Below are 17,125 nucleotides of genomic sequence, written 5' to 3'. Positions count from 1 at the left end.
CCCAACCTCTATCTAACTATATGGATATAATTGGATTTTTTTTTGTGTGGTTAGGCTCTGTCTTTGTCCATCGTATTGCTTGTGCTTGAATTGTGACGGGGTAGACAGTTTCTAAGAACTCTGGTTGTTGCTACACCATAATTCATGACAAAAATTAATCATCTTGGAAGACTTCATTTAGAACATGTGATAAAATTGATAAGAAATCTAGATAATAATTTCTATCTTGGATACTTGCTATGTACCAGGTATTTTGCTAAGCATTTTGTAAATATTGGTTAGCGTATATAATGTCCTCAGCCTCAGCATAATCCTTTGAGGTAGGTGTTACTTCTCACAGTGTACAGATAAGACCCAGAGTGATTGAAACACACACCAAGGCCACAGTCAGTAAATGCAGAAAACACTATTTGATCCTTAGTGTCCAAGTACAAAGTACATGTTCTTAACCACTAAGTTAATGTGCCTTAAAGGTAACGTGTATTTTGGTTTATTACTGGCTTATATTGCCTTCTACTCCAATAAGATTGCATTAATAAAGTTTTACTATAGATTATGTGCTGTGAAACAACCCCGAATGTCTGATGGTAAAGTAACAGAGTGGATTAAGGCTATTCTCTCTAAAAATCTCTTTTCTCTGTCATATCTAAGCTACTATGTGGAAAAAGACAGTACTAGGACTGTTTTTCCACTTCAGTCACCAAACACTTCTTCTAAATACCAGACACAAAAATAACTGGAGCGGGTGAACATGTTTTTTTAATTTTAAAAAACATTTATTCCTTGTCTAGATATAAAAATCAAGATAGCTTTGACATTAAAACAATAACAACAGTTGGAAATAAAGACACAATGAGAAATAGAGGTTGATGGCAGAAATCAAGCTCCTTAGCTAGTAGAAGGAAAGAGAAAAGGGAAACCTGTAGTGTTACCTAAGTTTTATTGTCTCAAAAAAGCAGGTTATACACTCCTCAGACATCTAATTAGACCAGATGTTTTCTGATTTTAAGAAGTCGTCATGAAGGTTCAAGTGGTTTTCTCTGACACCAATAGAAGGAGAAGGATGCTGTGTTAAATCTTAAAAAGAGAAAAGATGATTAACGTTTGGTGAATATGTATTTGGGCATAGCTTCACGTGAGGCACTTTCACATTGCTTACGCACATCCTCCCCAGAAATTTCTACTCCGTACCCCGATCCTGGCACTTACTGAAATTATACTTTTGTTCCTCTGTGCCCTGCTAGACAACTCATTAAATATAGAGATTTCTTGATCTTTTTTTTTCTTATCATTCAGATCTCTGTCAAATGTCTACCACCTAGATGGGATCTTTTCTATTGTTTCTAAAGCAGCCATATTCCCACAAAGTCACCTGTTCCTTCTCCCTTATTTTCTTCATAGTTCCTGTTACTTAACCTGAATTTATATTGAATTCATTCTTGATTTCCTTGTTTATTTTCTGAATATTTTACTGAAGTAAAAGCTATGAGGACAGGAAATCTGTCATCCTTGTTCAAAGATTTATCTTCAGCGCTTAAGACAATGACTAACATACAGTATATGCTCAAAATAAATCTCAGGTCAATAATGAATGAATTTTTTTGTACGTATATCCAGCACGAAGTGCAGTATCTAATAGTTACTCTAAATATGTTTGCTGAACTGAACGGAATTTCTAAAATTACCTAACTGGTGAGGAAACTGGGCTTAAGTAATTAATTTTAAGTAAGTAATTTTCTGAAGGGCACATACTTAAGAAGTAGAGAACCTAGAACAGGAGCCCAGGTGTGTGCATGCCTTGTGCAGCACTCACCAGTGCTTCAGGGAGCCATGAGAATGGAGTCCAGGCATGCGGATCTCTGGTAACTCAGCTTATTAGAGGAAGAAGTTTAAAGAATCTTGACAGGTGAATGGTTAATCTCAAATGAGTTTGACAAGGATAGAATGGAAGTCAATTTATTAGTTATTTCTCTGTATTATTAACTGAAAGGAGATTGGGTTTACCAACTAGATATGGGTGATGCAGAATTAATATTCTCTTATAAAAGTTGAAGAACTCAAAATACACTTTCTTTGAATGGGCCAGCCCACTTGCATGTGGAAGTGGGTCCAGGAAGTACCTTTTGGAAAGACTAAGTTTTTCCTTAGTAGGAGCCTTGAAACTACTCCAGCTCTTAGGAAAAAAAAAATGTACTTGATATAACATGTTTTATTGCTTTATTATATGACATGGAAAAGGAAAATAGTCCTGAAAAATATTAATGGCACATTTTAATAGTAGAAGTGAGTTGACCAGAAGTATTTCTATGTGCCCTGTGAAATATTTAATTCTTTGGAAAAGTAGTTTATGCAGATGGCCAGTTGAGATGAGTGGGCTGCAAAATGCAGTCAAAGTGGATGAGTGAATTGACCTGCTGAATGCGTTTTTTTTCATATTGTTTACGTGAGTAATAATGTTTACCCAATATACATGATGGTAATTCTGACTAGGCTGCTGCTCCTGACAATAGTTAATAACTACTGTCAGCTGCTGCTGAAAGTCTGCTCCCAGTTAGACACAATAAAGAACACGCGTCAGCAGAGAAAGAGGCATGATTTCCTGGTATGGTGGAGTCAGCATACGCTGTAAAGTCAGTGAAGCCTACTTTCAGATTTTGATTATGACACTTACTTGAGGACAAATAGGAGGAACTTACCTCTCTCTGCCTCATAAAGTTGTTCTGAAAGGAAATGGAGCAGTATATGTGAAGTATCTACCTAACTTAGTGCTTGCCCAAAGCAGATGGGTCTCAAGAAGTCTTTTATAACCTAGGTACAAACACCAAAATTGTATGTCTTATATTTGGCCTGAGCCAAACCATTAGTGGAGAATTTGATCTTCATTTGTATCTCTTTAACATGAAGTGCACCCTAATTCAAAGCTCACTGCAGTGTTTCCTAAAGCCCCCCTTGTTTCCTCCACAATTTTTCATGTCCCCCCAGCTTCTCTGGTGCTTATCATTTAGCACCCTTCATCTCTCAAATCACAACTAAAAATATTTTTTTCTATACCCAGTTCATGTAGTTACTGAATTTATTTCATTCATAGTTGGTGCCTGCTAAGTGCTAGGGACAAGTAGCCAGTTGCTTATAGGGAATTACATGATGATACCCTCCTACATAATAAAAGTAAATCAAGGCATTTAGCCTTCAATCCAGGACTGGGCCGGAGCAGGGGTTGTAGGGAATTTGATTTGAAGATTGGAGAATGAGCTTATCCTGGGCTACTAGAAACTGAAAAACTCTTCCAACCTGCCAAATTCTTCTCAGCATCTTGACCCATTCAAACTTGTCTTTGGTGTGTGGCTGATAGCCAAAGAAAAAATCAGAGAGATCCATTTAGGCTACAGAGAAGTCCAAGGTTGCTTAACAAATCTTGGCTATAATTGGTTTCTTCTTCAGCTTTGAAGTAGAACAAGACCCGTCCTTCAAGTTGTGTTCTTCTGCCTGCTGATGAAAGGCTTGTGGTGAACACAGGGTTGGAGCACTTTCTACCCTCTTACTGTTTTGCAGCTATAAATTCCAGCCTCTATCCACTCTGCTGTGTACTTATTCTAGGTAATGTCTTCCGAAGAAATCAAGTTAAGATCACTTTACATCAGAGAATCCTCTCAATAGGTCCTTACTTACTCTCTGCTATTTCTCAGCATTTAGAACCTAATACTTTGGCAGCATTTGGATTCCATGAGTATTCAGGATTTGAAATCTCTGCCCCTATCTCAGGCACAGTGTTGCCTGAAATTCTTTGTTTTCTGGCAGGAAGTAGCCACTGTGAGTACTTCCAAAGCCTGCTTAATTGCAGACCACAAGATGGCAGCCATGTTCCGGGCCTTTCATTTCTGCAGATGTATGGGGCAGCCTCCCTCAGCCACTGTGAGTAGCTCTGATAGTGATGTCTTCTCTGTATCTAAACTATGTCTGTAGAGATTGAGTTTAAAAATTAATTTTCATCTTGTAGCTTCATAAGTGAATTTTGAAAGTTATACATAATGCTATGAAGATCTGGTTTTCTTCCTAAAAGTTCCAATCATTCTTTCTAAAATATCTAGATATTCTTCCCCCAAAATAGAAATTCTAACATCTGTATTGTACCTACCATGTCTCTCTAATGTTGAGGTTGTATTCTTAGAACCATAACATCTAGTGTTTGGATAAAGGGCACATTTTCCCCCACAAAATTCCAAAGGTAAGGTGGACTATTTCTCTGACTCGGGTTGAGAAAGTAATGCTTTAATATGGGATGTAGTTACACATATCGAGCTAAAAGTCGAGCTCCTTAAGGAATACCCAAAATATAAAAGTTGGGACCCGATAAGAACCCACTATTTTTCTCTTGCTTTATTGACATATACTTGATATATCACATTGTATACATTTGAAGTGTATGATGTTATGCCTTGATACACATATATATTGTAAAATGATTACCCTAGTAAGGTTGGTTAACACATCCATCACCTCACGTAACTATTTTTTTGGTGGTGGTAACATTTAAAATTGAGTCTCTTAGCAATTTTGAAGTATGCAATACAGTACTGTTAACTATAATCACCATGCTATACATGACATCCCCAGGATTTGTTCATCTTGTAACTGGAAGTTTGTGACACTAACCAACATCTCCCCATTTCACCCATGCCCCCAGCCCCCGGCAACCACCATTCTACTCTCTGTTTCTCTAAGTTTGGCTATTTTTAAAATAGATTCCATGTGTAAGTGAGCTCATACAACATTTAAGAGCCTACCTTTAATAGAGTTTTATTCGAGGAAGCATGATAACATTCTCAACAGCCCTTTCCTTTATGTTTGTCTTGCACCCTATCACCTGCTTCCACTAGGAAATGGTAATACTTGACTTTGAAAAAAAAGTGTGTATGTCTATTCTGAGCTTATGTCAATATTTCATATAGTGCCTCAAAGAGCAAGATGACTCCTAACTCTTCTGCCATCAGAACAATTTTGAAGTCAGTTGTCCTAAACTGTTCGATTCCCCAGTTTGTAATCACTTCGTTCCTCCTACACTGGTTCCCTCCTCTTCCTCAGTGTCTTTAGCTAAGGGACAGGAGGTGTTTGTTGTCACTCTCTGATAAAGGATAGGGATCTGTTCTTCCTCAGCCCATGGTGGATCCAGAGTGTCCCTCTTTTCCTGCTCCCTCTCCAGCCAGTGCCATCAGTCTCAACACACACACACACACACACACACACACACACACGCACACTTAGGCCCAGAGACACACGAATGCAGCGCACATGCACACTCAGCTCCACCGCATTTCCGTGCTGCTGTCCTATCTCCTTTCTCATCTGTCCTTTTTTGTCTCCTTTCTTTTTCTGTGGTTGTTTGGCAGTTTCTCTTTTGAGCTTTGTTTTCGTCACTGATATTTGCAAAATAGAACGCAACTGGATTGGTTTAACATGAAAGGCTAGGTTAGGTTATGGATCAGTGATTTCCAAACCCAGTGCATTATCAGAATCCCAGTGCAAGGTTAAAGAACACATCTTGGCAGGTCCACTCCCATAGATTAGTAGGTCTGGTGTGAAATCCAGGTACCTCTACTTAAAAAAGATTCCACGGGTGATTCTAATGGCCAAACCCTGTGCCTTTTAGCCTCAAATTCCCAGTGCCTAGCTCAGGGCCTGGTTAGCAGATGTTAGTAAACGTGTATTGTATTAATTACACAATTATTAATTAATTGATATAGCAAATAGGAGTGATAGTTGGTGACATTTACCACTGTATTGTAGAGAATAAAGTTAAATATTCCACAAGGAAGTTAAATATTCACACAAAAAGCTTGAAAGAATTCTGGGTCCATCAGCAATAAACACATTTACTTTAGCAGGACTCCCCGGGTCTTTTAATATGCTAGGTAAAAAATGAAGCTTCAAGAGCTGTATACATCATCCAGCTAAGTTGACTCTGCATCTGTCCCTTTAAGTTACTTTTTATTGTATTTTGTTTCAGGGAGCATCTTGGTGGGCCAACGTCACGTAGAATACAGTTTGGGGAAAGCTACTCTAGGATACTGACAGTCAGCTCAGATACTGACAGAGCTGTCTGATGCCATGCATCTCTGTGGGTTGTTTGGATCAAATCTTTTCAACTCTGGCTGCATGTTGGAATTACTTGGGGAACTTGGAAAACTCACAGATGTCTGGGTCTCATCTGAGACCAATTTAATCAAAATCTCTGAGGGTAAGGTGTTAGAATTATTTTTAAAAATTTCTCAGATGATTCTGATGTGCTGATGAGGTTGAAAACAGTTGTGTAGAAACTGTAAGCAAAATGTTAAATATATCCTAAGTTATTGGCTGCCAATAATAGCTAACATTTATTGTTAATTTTGTGCTAAACATTTTCCTGATGTATGCGCTAACTAAATCCTCATGGTTATTTTATGAGGCAGATACTGTCATTGTCCACGTTTACAGATAACAAAACTAAGACGTCAGGGAGAAAGAGCAATTTGCCCAAGGGCTTGCAAGTAGTAAATTAGGGGCTTCCTGTCTAGGCGCTGAGATTCCAGAGCTTGGACATTTAACCATCGCTTCTCTAAACTACTTTTGGCAGACTCTTGATGCTTAGAACTAAGCCATTATCTTCATTTACATACTGAAATGCTAACAGGAAATCTAATTAACTTCAGTGCTAAGTTCAGTTCGTCTACCCACAAAATCAAACACTTTAGAATTTTGACCACAGTAATATACTTTTGCATTTTTTAATCTACTCTATCAGAGACTTCTGTTAATAGTTGTACACACAGAACAGAACGAAAGTTGTTCCTTGTCCCCCACCTCCCACATTTGACAGTGAAATACAGAATTGATTTAGACCAAATCTTTATGGGGGTAAAGAGATACTAAGTCTGATTCAGGTAGTCAAAATAACTCAGCCCTGCTTTCTCTTGAGTCATAAAATTTTATTTGCTGAATTCACGTCAACTAAGTATAAAAAAATTTTTTAATCTAATTATCATTCCCTTATTATAGCAAAACCTCACTTGAATGGACTTCAAATAATGGAACTTTTAAATAATTGGGGACTTTTTTTTTTTTAACATTTTATTTCTTCCTCATTGAGAAGCAAAGGAAGATCAGGTAATTTGAAATCAGAGGCCTTCAAAAGGTGTATCACTATTGTTCCCTCTTCTGAAATTCTATTCCACTAATTATCAGCATATTTACATAATATTAGTTGTCTCCTGGAATCCTTTAGAAATCAACACAGAGCTGGTTGGTGTGACCTCAGAATCTGGAAGACAGCTAATCTTGCATTTGGAATTTAGGACATGGAAACTTGTATTGTTATTTATTCTTCTTTCTCTCTTAAGCATCCACACTGTTGCTGCAATTAGATATTAAGTCTCTAGGGTTTGTACATTCTTTCCCTTTTGATTCCCAGCTCCTAGCAATACACACATAAGGACGGTTGGGTGACAGTGGGAGGAATACAGAACTCATCTCCCATGCAGCTGGCTTCGACAACTGAAACATACAAGCAAATTGATATTCTTCAGGCATTTTAAGGTCATGAATCAATAAAAATTATTAAATTATTATTGACACATTTACTATGCAATATTTACAATACTATTTTTGATACTCATTTAAACATTTAAGCTATTACATAGTGTCATTCTTTCTCTGTATTTATACTCTATTAATATTATAGGTTATATTGTATCTCCACCCTCCCCAAATTCATACTTGAAGTCCTAACCCCCAGTATCTCAAGATGTGATGGGATTTGGAAATAAGGTCTTTAAAAAGGTAGTTAAGTTGAAATGAGGTCATTGGGGTGGGCCCTAATCCAGTATGGTTTATGTCTTTATATGAAGAAGAGATTGGGATACAGACAGACTCAGAGAGATTATGTAAAGACACAGGGGGAAGAAGCCATCTACAAACCCAAATAGAGGCCTTAGAAGAAACCAACCCTGCCGACATCTTGATCTAGGACTTCTGGCCTCCAGAGTTGTGAGGAATTTAATTTCTGTTGTTTAAGTCTGTGGTACTTTGTTATGGCGATCCTCACAGACTACTGCAATTAATTTAGCCCATTATAAGTTTATGGGCAGACTTGCTGTTCCAGGTAAAATAACAATGTCTTACATTTCTTTAGTGCTTTTAGTGATTCAACATTTTACTTCGTGGTCTTTTGGGGTTTTCATAACCCCTGGACAGAATGCAAGGTAGATCTCAATTTCTTCTTGTCTGCTTTCTTGGAACGCAATTTAACCCAAAATGAACAAAGCAAATGGTGTCTTTTCTAATAACTAGGTGTAAAAATGTAATTCATTTATGTAAAAATGAATTTTTATTTAGGAACCTTGAAAAACTAGCTTTCTAGTTTGAAAGGAAGAAAGAAAGGATTCTTTCCAAAATATACACAACAAAATGTGAGCATTTAGGGACTGAGCATGATGATTTTTGCTGTCGCACTAAAGCTCAGATTAGCCATGGGAGGGCCGTGGTGCAGAACCAGGCCTTTTTGGTGATAGACATCAGATCTAGAGGTGTGTGTGGGCTCCCTGGGTTTGGAACATTACAAAGATTAGGATGTTCTTCAAAGTACCTGAAAACTTTTACTGTGTACTAAACATAATTTTTAAAAAAATTGGCCTTTGAATATGTTCTTATAAAAGAATCCCATACCAGTTATCAGTAAATACCTATAATTTAAAAGGGTCTAATTTTGTTGTCTAACGGAAGTTTTCTGTATTTAAATATTTCTTTTTTTCCCTTCTGTCATACAGTGTCTTTTAGTTTTGCCTTCTTCTCCTTTGACAAACTTCACATTTCTAACCCGAGCTCAGTAGCTTTATCCCTTTAAGTTCACCACTTATAAAATGGGTAAAATAATACCACTTGCTTCGTAAGTATTGTGTTAATGTTGCAGAGGGTGAAACACATCAAGCGTTTATTAGCTTGATGTCCACATTCTAGGAGCTCAAAAAATTGTGGGTATGATTATTAATAATAACAATGAAAATATCTTTCATAGGTCTCTATGCATATAACTGTGAATCCACATAAATTATCATGTGGGGTAGTTATAAAACAACTTTGATATCCCTGAAATACATCTTCAAGATATAGTTAAAAGATCCTTCAGATAATATAAAGGGAAGAGTATTTCAGATAGTGTGATGAAAAGCTGTTTATGTGCAGTATTTTGCTTAATCTTGAGAAAAAACTTCTGAATTGGTAGTATTAATTCCTTTTTACAGAAGTGAAATCTGGGTCTCGGTAGGATTATTCATGACCTGCCCCCAGCAAAATCAGGCTGTTAGAAGTTATGGAAGTTCAGTTCTTAGAAACAATAAGCAGTATGTGTGTGTGTGTGTGTGTACATATATATATATATATATGTTTAAAATATATGTATATATTATTTATGTAAAAAAATCTGTCTGAAGGCAAATAAGTAGATAATGATGTAATTCATATCTAAAAAAAAAAGTTAGGGAAGCTCAGCTTTGGGCAGCAGCAGGGTCATAGCCAATGAGGTTTATCCGAGGCACGATTATTGTTAATTGAAAACTTTTCCCAATACCCCGCCGTGATGGCTTGAAATACTCAGGCTTTCTGCCATAGTTGAATTTCTGGGATTTTTAACTGGCCATTCCGGCTTGTTAAGCTCTAAAACAAATCACAACATAAAATTTTTGCACAGTGTACTGTTTATTTTATTACTTTCTATTTTTCAGTAAATAAACTGTAATGATATACTTGGGGCTCTTAACCTTTCCTGACCGGGAGTCATATTGGTAATTCAACACCTAATTCTCTCCCACTTCTGAGATTTCTCTTACAACACAGGCGTTACATCAGCCGCTTCTGTGAGGGACATCATTAGACACAGTGAGAGAAGCCCTCGCTATGTCTCCTGTAATGATGGGAACTTATTGTTCATTCCTGTATAAAGGGTCCCTTCTCTTCCTCTCAGATTGCAAATCAAAACTTGACAGACTGTTTCACTAATGCTTCATTTTTCCCTCGTAGATACTGTCAAACTTGTAATTAAATGCAATTTTCTACTTGATGTTTCAAGCTTAGAGCACGCATTGAGTTTATCTTTTGCCACTGGATTCCACCTCATGCATCTTGTGTCCTGCCCTTATTCCTGGTTCCTTCTTTCTTCCCACCTTCATGTTCTTTTCCTTCCATTCTTCCAACAAGTTGGGAATTATTTTTATTTTGCTACACTGTATGCTGCTTTGTATATACCTAAAATCCATCTGGGACAAATCAGTCAAGCAACCTCAGCTTTTGTATGTGATTAACTATTTGATTTCAGGATAGCTGGCTATTCCAAAGAAAAACCCAAAGATGTCATTTTAAAAAGTACTTTTATCTTATTTTTTCTTAATGGAGGTGTTGGGAATTGCACCCAGGACCTCATGCATGCTAAGCATGCACTCTACCACTGAGCTATTATTATCCTCCCTGCACCCAAGGTGTCATGATTTATGTTTGTTTTGGTTCACCCAGCCAACTTACAGAGTAACAACCTTGGGATCTATAAGAGTTTCCACACTGCTTCTGAGCAGCAGATCTGTTCATAAAGTGATTAAATATCCCTGCAGAAGGTTGTAAGCGAGTTTGTCTATGTGAGAATTATTAGACCACAGAATAGTTTGTTGAGGAAAAAGTAGGAAAAAACCAAAGTGTTTCTTATTAGTCATTCAAAATAAAAAAGACTAGACAAGGCATTAAAAATTATACCCTGGAGAAAATGCTCTGCTAATAACTGGATTGACCAGAAGACCCAAGTCTAAGTGAAACCTCTCATTCATAAATTAAGTGATTGGATGAAGATTCTGCTTAGCCAAAAAAAAAAAAAAAAAAAAAAAAAATCATTCATTTTACATAATATGTTAGTCTCTCACAAAACATTTATTTAAAATATTTCAAATAGTGCCATCCAACTGCTTTCCCTTTCCACTGACCTCCTACCCAGCATTTTTAAATTGGGCAGCAGGAGATGTTGTAGTGAACATATTATCTTTATAATTTCACAGGCCCCTCAGCTGGAGTTCAGGATCAATTCTCACACTTTAATCCTATCTGCCAAAGAATTTTTAAGCTACATAACTGACAAATAACCTGAGCTGTAATTGATGGATCTTTCCTCCATGGGAAGTAGATAGTTACAGCTGGTTTTGGAAACAGATTGCCTTACGATGCTGTAAAAGCTGAGTGATCTTACTGAGACCTACTGATTCCACAAATAAACAAAAATAAAACACAAGAGCAACATCAAAACAGCTGCTAGACCGTGTCTCTTTAAATAAAGGACAAATTCTGAATCGAGTCCCATTACATTTTTCATCTTCAGTCTAAGCTTACTGTTTTGCTTTTTTTTTTTAAATTTCATTGATACTTTTCCAGTTCTTTCAAAAAGGTATCCTGGTCACATCATTGTTTACTTTCTTGATCAGACTATTATTGCTTTAGTAAAAACATTATATATAATGCATTTAGATGATGGTGTTCTTTGAATTGCATATGTAAACAATTGACCTTTGAACAACATGGGTATGAACTGCATTGGTCCATTTCCACATGGGTTCTTTTCAGTAGTAAATACGACAGTACCGCGTGATGCACAGTTGGTTGAATCTGCAGGTATGGAACCGTGGATATGGAGAGCGACTGTAAGTTATATTTGGATTTTCAACTGCTGGCACCCCTAACCCCTGCATTGTTCAAGGGTCAAGTGTATTTGGAAAAGATGTCAATTTTTAATCTCATTTGTATATCACAACTCCATGATGCCTCTCCACCAGATCTTCCCATGTATCCAACTGCTTATTTGACACCCAGATCCAGGCTTTTCAAAGGATGGACAGCATGTCTACAACTGCATTTATCACCCTCCCTCCCTTTACCTAGTCCTCTTTCCATGTTCCTATTTCAGTGAGTGCCAGGGGTATTTTGCTTTCCCTCCCTGTGTACATTCGATCCCATACCTCCTAAATAGCTCCAAAATCTATTTTCTCTCCTTTCCCAGTGCTTTTATAACCTCTCACCTGAATTAATGCTACAGGCTCCTATGATGGTTAATTTTGTATGTCAGCTTGACTGGGCTAAGAGATCCCAGATAGCTGGTAAAACATTATTTCTGGGTGTATCTGTGAGGTATCTCTGGAAGAGATTAGCATTTGATTCAGGAGACTGAGTTAAGAGAGTCACCCCCACCAATGTGGGGAGGCACCATCCAATCTGTTGAGGGCCTAATAGAATAAAAAAAAGGTAAGACTTGGGCAAATTCTCTCTCTTTTCTTGACCTGGGACCTCCATCTTCTCCCTCAGATATCGAAGCTCCAGATTCTTGGGCCTTCAGAGTCTGGGACTTAGACCAGTGACCACTCTATCCCCTCACTCCCATGGGCTCTCAGACCTTTGGACTTGAGCTGAATTATTTTACCACCATCTTTCCTGGTTCTTCAGCTTGTAGGCAGCAGTTTGTGGGACTTCTTGGCCTCCATAACGCCGTGAACTGGTTCCTGTAACTGATTTCCTCTTATGTAAACCTTTATATCCTGCTGTTTCTATTTCTTTGGGGAACCCTAATACAGCTCCCAGTCTTGACTCTCCTCCTAGATTTTGGTGTTTGATCCCTTCCATTCATCCTCCCAATGCAACCAGAAGGATCACCCCAAACTGCTGACAGTCGTGTCAGCGCCCTTTGGTGTGGTTGTTGGTTATTTCTTTTTATTCTTTTAGAAGATTTAAGCTCCTTACCTTGTTACAGGCGCTTCCAGATCTGCTTCCTTCCTCAGCCTCACCCTTCACCTCCCACCTCCCAAAGTCCATTATACTCATTACTCCAGTCTTATCAAGTGACCTCTATTTCTGTGATGGCTTGTGTTCCTTTTGGCTTATTGTTGCTCCTTCTAAGACAAGAATTTTTCTTCTGATGACCCTTCCTCTGCCAAGACTCATTTAGGTGCCCTTGCAAGGTACTAGAATATGATTTTTCCTGTTAGACTAATTGTCCCACGGTGTTTTAATTGCTTATTTCTTATTTGTGTCTCATCCACTAGACTGTAAGCAATCTGTGTCCTGTTCAATGCAAATGTACAGCATCCAACATGTTAACTCAAATCATACATTTTCAGTGCAATTTCATCTCTTACTCTCCAGCTTTCTTTTCACGTTTCTTTGATAACAATTTGTGGTATAGCTTCATTGTTTAAATGATTTTAAAATGATTAATAGATATATTAAAGTTTCTATACTGCATGTGAAATATAAAATATACTAGATGACTTCAATTTTGGCAAAAACTTAAACATACTCTGATTATTGGGATGTCAAAAAGGACCTATAATTTGCTAAAGATATTTATATGTTACTAAAAACAAGATCTTTCAGAATCTTAGAGTATTTCCAGGTTGTGCTATTTCCTTGGTATTTTTTTTTCCCTTGGCAAGAATTACTGTTTTTTTTCCTATTGAACATTAATGTAGTCACTATTAACTTGATTATATGCTGCAAAAAATGATACAGCTAAAAAAAGACTCTAACAATTTATTCTTGTGCCCCTGGATAAGGCTATATTTAAAATTTTCCAAAGATAAATCTGTTTAAGAACAACCTAGGATGTCTGTTTTAGGAAAAATATAACATGAACATTAATTATAACCAATATTTATGTGAAGATAGAATGCAGTTCATTCAGAAATTTCATTCTGGCAAAGAGTAATACTGCTTAACATTGCAAAATACTGCAATGCATTTTATAGTAGACTCCTAAAAAACTTCTTTTAAATAGTGAAATATTTATGTATACATTCAGATAGGAAAGATTAAATATCGGTCACATTTTTCCATTTGGGAAACTTTAGTGTTTCTTTGAGCAACATGATAAAAATCTCAGTTTAACAAATAGTGTAAGTTTGTAGTTCATCCCTGGCTCTGTGACTTTTCCTGTTTAGTTTTTAGCTTACTTGGTTACATAACCATTGCTTTTGCTTAAAGGTCAGCCAAGAGTAAAGTTATATCTTGCTGGAGGTGAGATGTAAACAATGTCTGATCTTGCCCTGCCATTTTTCTTAAATCTTCCACAGAGCTGGGTGAAATTGTGCCAGTATTCATAAAAGAAGATTATGTTTTAGAATCTGTATTGTATTATTCAATAAATATTTCAAGGTGTCTGCAAACAGGGATTAATGGGTATTATATTTCAGGAAACCAGAAAGGTATCAACCTGAAGAATTAAATAAAACACTCATGTTTGATGCTCATATAAACTGTAACTTAAAATAAAATGTGTGTAAACTTCCTTTTCCTTTTGTTTCATTTTCCTGTCATAGGATAATACAGAATTAAAAAGAAATGAGACCAAAATGAAAGGAGATTAAAAAAATCGAAATTTGACCTTCACCCTGAAAAGTAATACCTCTCTCTTCAATCATCACTGTTAATAGTCAGCGACGGTGCCTGCATGCAATTAAAACATCTGGTTGAAAAATACATGTTTCAGAATCTCAGCAGCACACGGCCCAAGAATGCAATTGCAGGCATTGGACGTGAAGGGACAGTACCATAAAGTTTTCCAGCTGGAATTTTAGGTGAGTTATGTATTAAAACATTCAATCCCATTAAAAATGATTGGATTCTATGGAAAAGTTCCTAGTTTTTTAAAAAAAACATTCTATTTGTGTCATCACTGTACATATTAAGTTGGGTCTTCATTCAGTACTTAAGGGAATCATTCGTGATCTTAAATGGGTTTTTTTTTTAATTTGCTATATAACTCCTGCAAAAAGCCTAGCTGATTGCCCTATGCCTGTGTTTCTCTGTTTCTGCTCTATAAAGTTCTGTAAATAGGGCAGCTACCGCTGCCTAGAACATCCTTTAGAAATTTAAGACATCTTTTCTCCTCATGTGAATCAAATTTATTTTTTTAATTAAAAAAATTTTTAAGATTAGCTTTTCTCCTAGAACTTGAGCAGAGAAAAGAAGAAAAGGTATGACCTAGGATCTCTTCTGAATGTTCTTTTCATTGGTTTTTTTCCTTCTAAGAAGAGTCATATTTTTCAAATAACCCAGGTCACATTCTGAGCTAGGGTTAAGAACTCAGGGAAGACTAGATCCTGACTAATTCTCTTTTCTGTATTTTTCTTTTTCTTTTCTAATCTCCAAGTGATTTTTTATTGAGATTTAATTGACATAGATCACCATATTAGTTTCAGGTGTACAGCGTAATAAATGATTCCATATGTGTCTGTATTGTGAGATGATCACCACAACAAATCTAGTGAACATCCATGCAAGTGTTATTTATGCACATTAAAGCTTGAGAAGCAAGGCTAAAATAAGTAACTCTATACCCAGGCTTCCAAGGGGGATCACTTGGAGCTTTAAGGAACTGTTGTCACCTGTGCCCTCCCCCACAGAGTCTTTAAGTTCGTCTGGGTGGGAACATCAGTGTTGCTTTAATTCAGTGCTTCAGGTGATTCTAAGGTGAGGCCAGGGTTAAGGATGAGGGCTTCTGAGTATATTAGGGGAATTGAGTCGAGCTTTTGGTCCGAGCGGACGTAATAGAGTCGGCTCTCCGTGGGTACGGTCGGGGTAGGGCAGAGCAGCACACGTTAGCCGTGCTTTAGCAAAATTTGGGGGCATGTGTAGGAGGAGAGGGCCCCTGGAGACAGGGAAGAAGAAACTCAAAATTTGGTCTTCATGTAGGAGCTCACTGTTCCTGAATTTCTTCTGAGATGAAGCACAGGGGAGAGTGTATTCCAAGTCCTTTCTTCCTGTGGTTCTGATGCAACAGGCGAAGAGGCTGCGCTGAAGCCATTAAAGGCATATTCTCAAGATGCTTATGTGATTTCTCCACCTTATCTCACTTGAGGAAGAAACCCGGTCAAGGAAAAGGAAGAAACAGAAGGTTCTCAGGTAAATGTCCTGTCCTGGGTCAGTGCAGTGTCCTCTTTTCCTCCTAAAATGCCTTGGCTTTAGAACATGTGAACATTTACATTCTGTATCTCTGTTGTTCCTCCTTTCTGAAAGAGACTGGTTGGAAGAGACGGGATCTGTAGAATACTGAAGGAAGGTTAACCACTTAAGTGCACTAGTAGAGATTAGGGACTATGGGCGCTATGTGTGGATTGCCATTTGAGTAAAACTGATGTTTTCATGATTAGATTTAGATTATGATTTACTTGTTTTTCTGGCCAGTAGTATCATAGCAGTGATGGCATTCTTCAGCAAACGTGGATACAATTTGTCCTCTTATAGTTAACGTTAACCCCACTCACTTGGGTCAAGTGCTCTCTGCCTGATTCCTCCGCTACGCTTTGTATTTAAAAATATATCTATTTAAAAACGATCTAAAAATGTTGTCCAAGGAAATGATTTATGTTGAATTTTAAGATGTCATTCGTCCTGTGAGAAATAGAAGTCTTTTTGTGGTAAGAACCATGTATTGCAAGCTTATAGTTAACTGATCACAGTATCAGGGCACCTGTCCCTGTGTGTCTCTGCACCTAGATCTTTCTCACACATTGTGGCTTAATTGCTCAAAATTGGGTTCTGGTGGCAGCCAATTGCTCCTGTTCTTGGCTGCCATTATCTTAGGAGATGAATCATCTTAAATACCCTCAGCTTGGTTTCTGGCTTCTGTTAACCCTATTTGAGACTTACTGAAAGGAGTTCTCTGGGCCAGGATCTCCCAAAGGTGCCTCCAGAGTCAAAGAGATGCCTTTGACAGACTCAATTAAAGTTGACATTACACTTAGCACTGGAAAGACAGTCTTGGAAAGTACCTCACATATCTAGCACTTTGGCTCGTGGATAAGAAGCAAGAAAACAAATGAGTTTGAGTTTGAGAAGAAATTATTTCTGCCTGAATTCTGACGCTTTCCCTTTCATTTCCTGTTCCTTGAAAGTGAAGTCACTATCTTGGCGCCTAACAGTTTCCATCTAGAGTTAACCCAAGAATATTTGAAAATGCCATCCTGAGCTAGTAGTAGTGTGAAAATCGGTGAGAAAGATGAACTTTCTCCCTCCGTGTCCAGAAACTTGACTGGCAGTCTTATTTGCCAATTTCCTTACCAATTATAGCTGCACC

The 17,125-nt window shown here is 37.4% G+C and overlaps 1 long non-coding RNA gene and 1 pseudogene across 2 annotated transcripts in view; both read left to right on the top strand.

Annotated features, from left to right (window-relative positions):
* Positions 1-15,983, top strand: part of LOC135321740 (uncharacterized) — a 140,505-nt gene extending 124,522 nt beyond the window's left edge. For both annotated transcript variants that reach the window (XR_010381773.1, XR_010381774.1), the window contains exons 4-5: positions 14,367-14,624; positions 15,742-15,983. This is a non-coding gene — a long non-coding RNA (uncharacterized LOC135321740). The remainder of the gene's footprint in view (positions 1-14,366; positions 14,625-15,741) is intronic.
* Positions 9,518-9,690, top strand: LOC116154145 (U4 spliceosomal RNA; annotated as a pseudogene).
* Positions 15,984-17,125: the final 1,142 nt, after the last annotated feature.

This window comes from Camelus dromedarius, chromosome 7 (genome assembly GCF_036321535.1).
Source record: "Camelus dromedarius isolate mCamDro1 chromosome 7, mCamDro1.pat, whole genome shotgun sequence".
In the NCBI taxonomy this organism is placed as follows: Eukaryota; Metazoa; Chordata; class Mammalia; order Artiodactyla; family Camelidae; genus Camelus; species Camelus dromedarius.
Note: the sequence above shows the minus strand (reverse complement) of the source record. Positions and strands in the feature narration are given on the sequence as shown.